Below are 6,797 nucleotides of genomic sequence, written 5' to 3'. Positions count from 1 at the left end.
AGAAAGAAAGAAAGAAAGAAAGAAAGAAAGAAAGAAAGAAAGAAAGAAAGAAAGAAAAGAAAAGAAAAGGAAGAAAGGCGGGAGGGAAGGAAGGAAGGAAGGAAGGAAGGAAGGAAGGAAGGAAGGAAGGAAGGAAGGAAGGAAGGAAGGAAGGAAGGGCAGGTGGGTTTATTTGGCTCACGGTTCCGCAAACTGCACAGGGGGCATGGCACCAGCATCTGTTTCCAGTGAGGCCTCAGTAAGCTTCCAGTCATGGCAGAAGGTGAAGGGGGAGCAGGTGTGTCACATGGTAAGAGAAGGAGCAATAGAGGAGAGAAGGAGGTGCCAGGCTCCTTTAAACAACCAGCTCTCATGTGAACTAACAGAGCAAGAACTCACTCATTACCATGGGGAGGACACTATGCCACTCATGAAGGATCTGCCTCCATGACCCAAACACCTCCCACCAGACCCCACTACCAATCTTAGAAATCACATTTCTTTTTTTCTTTCTTTATGGTTTGGATTTGTGTCCCCACCCAAATCTCATGTCAAATTGTAATCCCCAGTGTTGGAGGACGGGCCTGTTTAGAGGTGACTGGATCATGGGGGGATTTCTCCCTTGCTGTTCTCATGAGAGTGAGTGAGTTCTCATGAGACCTGGTTGTTTCAAAGTGTGTAGCACCTTCCCCTTAACCCTATTCCTCCTGCTCCAGCTATGTAACACGTGCCTGCCTCCTCTTCACTTTCCTCCGTGATTGTCAGTTTCCTGAAGCCTCCCCAGCTATGCTAGCCATACAGCATGTGGAACCATGAGCCAATTAAGCCCCTTTTCTTTATTAATTACCCAGTGTCAGGTAGTTCCTTATAGCAATGCAATGAACTAATACACTTTCCAACTTCTATTTTAGGTTCAAGGGCTCCATGTGCAGATTTGTTACATGGGTAAACTGCATGTCGTGGGGGTTTGGTATATAGATAATTTTGTTACCCAGGTAATCAGCATAATACTTGATAGTTAGTTTTTCAATCCTCACTCTCCTCCCACCCTCCACCCTCAAGTAGGCCCTGAAGTCTATTGTTCCCTTCCTTGTGTCCAGGTGTATTCAATGTTTAGCTCCCACTTATAAAGAAGAACATGTGGTATTTTGTTTTCTGTTCCAGCTTCATCCTAGAGCGACAGATGTAAAGCCAGTGCAGCTTCAATACTGCAACAGCACTGTGAAGACTGAGCAAAGACAATGTCATCATCACCACTAACAACCACGGGAAGATGCAGACGATGTGGAAAAAAGCCAAGAAGAAAAAGGAGAGTTTTGACCTGAGAGAGAAATTGCTTTTACTGAAAACAAGCAATAACAGAAAGAAGGTTATACTAACCTTCAGCCCATTCTTAAATGCATTTGAGATTTAAAATCACTAGAAGGATAGTTAGATACATAGCCATACGGCATTCCCTCGACTGTTTTTTTTGTTTTGTTTTGTTTTGTTTTTAGTGAAAGCAAGTTTATTAAGAAAATAAAGGAATAAAAAATAGCTACTGCATAGGCAGAGCAGCGGCGTGGGCTGCTCAACTGAGTATACTTATAGTTACTTCTTGATTATATGCTAAACAAGAGGTGGATTATTTATCAGTTTTCCAGGGAAGGGATGAGCAATTTCCAGAATTGAGGGTTCCTCCCCACTTTAGACCATATAGAGTCACTTCCTGACATTGCCATGGCATTTGTAAACTGTCATGGTGCTGGTAGGAGTGTCTTTTAGCATTCTAATGCAATGTAATTAGCATATAATGAGCAGTGAGGATGACCAGAGGTCACTTTCATCGCCATCTTAGTTTTGGTGGGTTTTGTCTGGCTTCTTTACTGCGTCCTGTTTTATCAGTGGGGTCTTTGTGACCTTTATCTTGTGCCGACCTCCTATTTCATCCTGTGACTAAGAATGCCTAACTTCCAAAGCTCTAATGCTAAAAATAACTTACATTTACTGAGCACTTAGGATGGTGCTGGCTACTCCTCCAGGGACTCTGTATTCAATATCTCATTTAACCCTCCCGACAATCTTATGAGGTACATACTCTCATTTTCCTCACTTTGGGACTGAGGAACATGTGTCTTGGAGATTACACAGCCAGTGAGTGTTGGATCCAAAAATAGAACACAGGCCCATCTACCAGCAATGGGCTAGAGTTGGCTCACACTGGTTCATGGGAGCTGACTGTGCACTTTTTGAAAATTTATGAGTAAGTTGCTAAATACAGCCATTATTAAAAATTAAGTTGTATCAACTTACAGTTAAATCAATGGTAATATAAGCAAAGGTAATAAATGTTCACATCTCTTCACTTCCTAATTATGTTACTACGTGGTATTATCATCTCTGCTCTTAGTCACATCTCTTGTATCTGTAAGGGAAAACGCCATCAGGATGTGCCTTTGTGCCATTCTTTCCAACTTCAGATCATGTAATGCCAGCTTGATGGCTTGTAATTTACCATGGTGGGAGTATTTTTCACCACAGAACATGGCAAACACTGCATATGAGGCCTTTTTGTTCTCCAAGAGAGCCGGTTTTTAACCACTGACCAGCAAACCTCTGAATTCTTCCTGCAGACCACAAGCTCTTAATGCAACAATTTTCTCTTTCACCTGATAAGAATTATACATTCATTTTTATTAACAAAAACAAATAGCTTTCAGAGAGCCTTTGCTTTCACTTAAAGAATTAAACCACATGAAAAGTAAAAGTAGTTAACTCCATTGAACCATTTAATTCAGTCCTCCGAGGAAGACTTTTCCTTTCTTGTTCAAAAATAACATTGCCCAAGAAATTAAGGAGAGAAGGTAGAAAAGTCTGCTGTGTACGCAAACAATAAAGGACAATGCTTACACCAATATCTCCCTGTAACCTACTTATACAGCTCTTCTAAAGTCTTAAATCTGACAGAAGTCGGCCTTTTTCTCTCATATAGCACATTTTGTATCTTAAAAAGGGTCTCAGACGATATCCCAGCAACAGCATTCCTCATTACACACTATCTCATAGTACAATGCTTCACATCCAACAGATGGTGGAGCCATTTTTGATACTTTTCTTTTTTCAATAAAATGGAGCAACACCAACCAGTTGTCATCCTACAAAAAGACAGCCCTCAACATTGACGAATTTAGAAGCAGCCCTGTCAGAATTTTGAAGCCTGCAATCTTACAAAAATCCAAGATCTTCGAGTATGCTTTCTATGCACAATAAACAAGATAATTAGCTCCTTTCCTTGAATACTTAACTTTCTCATTTAAGAGGGACAACTGTAAGGTATAATTCTTCAAATTTTAATTTTCTCTTTAACTAAATAACACACATGTGACTCAATTTTGTGTATACAGACACACATACATGATTAAAGGAATTCTCTTTTTAACTTACTTATAAACTAGATTTCCTTTGTACTCAAGAAGAACTATAGATAGGAATATTTTAATATCATCACCTTTCCTAGTGCGAGAGTTGCACATGTTGTAACTGTTACTGCCAGCAACAGATCTGCCAAGCCAAACAACCTTGAGGTCTCTCAAATATTCATTCTTTCAACAAATAATTATTATGTATCAAATAATAATAGTGTTATGTTTATTCAACATAGATGCATCAGACTATGTAACCATGTGTAACTTTATGTATTTGTTTTTATTATCTATTGCAAAATTTTAAAAGTTGCCAATTCAGGATGAGAAGAGAGAATTACAAAATGAGTGGAGAGATTCTAGTCTACAAGTGTAAAATAAATCCACAATGTGCATACAGCCACCTGAAGCTCCTTTCTACACATTCGTCTGAAAACAGAGTAGGATATTTCTTTTACAGAAAGCTGATGGATATTATTTTAGAGGAACATTCCCTAAACAAGGCTCTGCAGAACACAGATTCCACAGAATGTTAAAAAACCACTATAGGCAGGGCACGGTGGCTCATGCCTGTAATCCCAACACTTTGGGAGGCCAAGGCGGGCGGATCACCTGAGGTCAGGAGTTCGAGACCAGCCTGGCCAACATGGTGAAATCCCATCTCTACTGAAAATACAAAAATTAGTTGGGCATAGTGGTGGGCGCCTGTAATCCCAGCAACTCAGGAGGCTGAGGCAGGAGAATCGCTTGAACCCCGGAGACAGAGGTTGCAGTGAGCCAAGATGGTCCCACTGCACTCCAGCCTGGGTGACTGGGTGACACAGTGAGACTCAGCAACAAAAAAAACAAGGCTCCTACCATCAAATACATGTGGGCAACAATGGATTAGCAAAGTTAAACAGGATTTTTACTGCAGGACTTCTCAGATTTGGCCCTCTTTTTCCAGGAACATCTTATACAACTGGTACACCTCAGAACATATCCTGAGAAACGCTGATTTGTGCAGTGCTGTAGCCTAAGTATTTAAATAGGAGAGGGGTGCTTAAAAGAAGAGAAAATAAATTCACATGACTATTCATATTCTTCCTTCAGAACTGAGATTTCCAAACAAATCCATTTGCTTTTGCTATTTCTTAAATGTGTTCCTCTTCCTTGCTAAATGGTCAACATCTATGCACCTTTTACATCCCTGCTCAAATGCCCCTGCTCCATAAGCCCTTCTCCATAATACCACATGATCCCCCAGCCACAGATTCATGTCAGCACTTCTGCAACTTATTCAGGATAATCCATCATGGCATTTGTGCACATGCCCATTGTCCCTAATTGCTGGTATGTTTGTCTGGGGGAGGAGGAGAACTGACAAAAATACTTAATGAATAAATGACTTACTAAAAGACTGATTAACTGAAAGAATGATACACCAAACAGCTCACTGGAAACTAGTGAAAATAATAAAAGTATAATTGGCTTGAAATACAGGCATTCTCAGAAGAATGTTAATTATACACTATTTTGCTAAAATGAAAATTCAGCCTTTTTTTCTTCAAATACATCCACATTCTCATGGGCCTCCATAAATTGTTAAAATTAAAACTGTATCTTTAAAATTGCTGTATGACTTTGACTCTGTGCCTCTGCTTAAAATCAGTAACCTTTTTTATGGTTTCTGAATTGTAGGAAATACTAAAGTAAATTAATAGAGTCAAAAGAAAATGTATGCTCAAAGATGAAATCTGACCATTCAAGTATTGAACAAACCATAATTCATTGGAAAATTGAATTTACACATTTAAAGGAATATGTTACTTTTCTTTTAGGTGTCACAATCTCAATCTCGCGATACTAACTGCCAAAAACCAAAAGCATATGCATAAATGTCATTGACTCCAGTGCTCAAAAACTCATAATACACCAAAAACCATTATGAACATTCAATTGCTTAATCAATCTATTCTGGTCAAGAAATAAAGGGAGAAAGAAACTCAATAGTAAGAAAACAAATAACCTGAATAAAAAGTGGGCAAAGGACCTCAATAGACATTTCTCAAAAGAAGACATACAAATGGCCAACAGGTGTATGAAAAATGCTCAGCATCACCAATCATCAGGGAAATTCAAATTAAAACCACAATGAAAAATCACCTCACACTTTTTAGGATGGATGTTATCAAAAAAGACAAAGAACACATGTTGGCAAGGATGTGGGGATGTGGAGAAAAGGAAACCCTTGCACACTGTTGATGAAAATGTAAATTAGTATAGCCATTATGGAAAACAGTATGGTGGTTCCTCAAAAACTTTAAAATAGAACTACTATATAATCCCAGCAATCCCACTACTGGGTACACAGTATATCCAAAGTAACTGAAAACAGTATGTCAAAAAGATACCTGCAATCGTATATCACAGCACTATTCACAATAGATAAGACACGGAATGAATCTAAGTGCCCATCGGCGGATGAATGGATAAAGAAAATGTGGTACACACACACACACACACGTGTGTGCACTGGAATACTACTTAGTCTTTAAAAAGAAGAAAATTCCATCATTTGTGATAACATGGATAAAACCTGGAGGGCATTAAGGGAAATAAGCCAGGCACAGAAAGATAAATACCACATGATCTCACTCATCTGTGAAGTCTAAAAAGTCGAACTCATAGAAACAAAGCAGAAAATGGTGATTCTCAGAGGCTGGGAGATGAGAGGAGTAGGGAGATGTTGGTTGATGGATACAGAATTTCAGTTAGACAGGATGAGTAAGTTCTGGAGACATACTGTACATCATGATGACTTGAGCTAATAACAATATATTTTATACTTGAAAATTGCTAAGAAAATAGATTTTGTAGTGTTATTATATGAGGTAACATATATGTTAAATAGCTTGATTTAGCCATTCCATAATATACACATGTATTGAAACATCGTGTTGGACACCATAAACATACATAATTTTTGCTTCTCTATTCTAAAAAATAATACAAACTACCATCAGAGAATACTATAAACACCTCTACGCAAATCAACTAGAAAATCTAGAAGAAATGGATAATTTCCTGGACACGTACACTCTTGCAAGACTAAACCAGGAAGAAGTTGAATCCCTGAATAGACCAATAGCAGCCTCTGAAATTGAGGCAACAATTAATAGCCTACCCACCAAAAAAAGCCCAGGACCAGATGGATTCACAGCTGAATTCTACCAGAGGTACAAGGAGGAGCTGGCACCATTCCTTCTGAAACTATTCCAATCAATAGAAAAAGAGGGAATCCTCCCTAACTCATTTTATGAGGCCAACATCATCCTGATACCAAAGCCTGGCAGAGACACAACAAAAAAAAGAGAATTTTAGACCAATCTCCCTGATGAACATCGATGCAAAAATCCTCAATAAAATACTGGCAAA

The 6,797-nt window shown here is 38.8% G+C and overlaps 1 protein-coding gene across 1 annotated transcript in view; it reads right to left on the bottom strand.

Annotated features, from left to right (window-relative positions):
- The window catches only part of NEBL (nebulette), a 384,316-nt gene that overhangs the window by 256,054 nt on the left and 121,465 nt on the right, over positions 1 to 6,797 (bottom strand). The window lies entirely within an intron of this gene.

This window comes from Piliocolobus tephrosceles, chromosome 9 (genome assembly GCF_002776525.5).
Source record: "Piliocolobus tephrosceles isolate RC106 chromosome 9, ASM277652v3, whole genome shotgun sequence".
Lineage (NCBI taxonomy): Eukaryota > Metazoa > Chordata > Mammalia > Primates > Cercopithecidae > Piliocolobus > Piliocolobus tephrosceles.
Note: the sequence above shows the minus strand (reverse complement) of the source record. Positions and strands in the feature narration are given on the sequence as shown.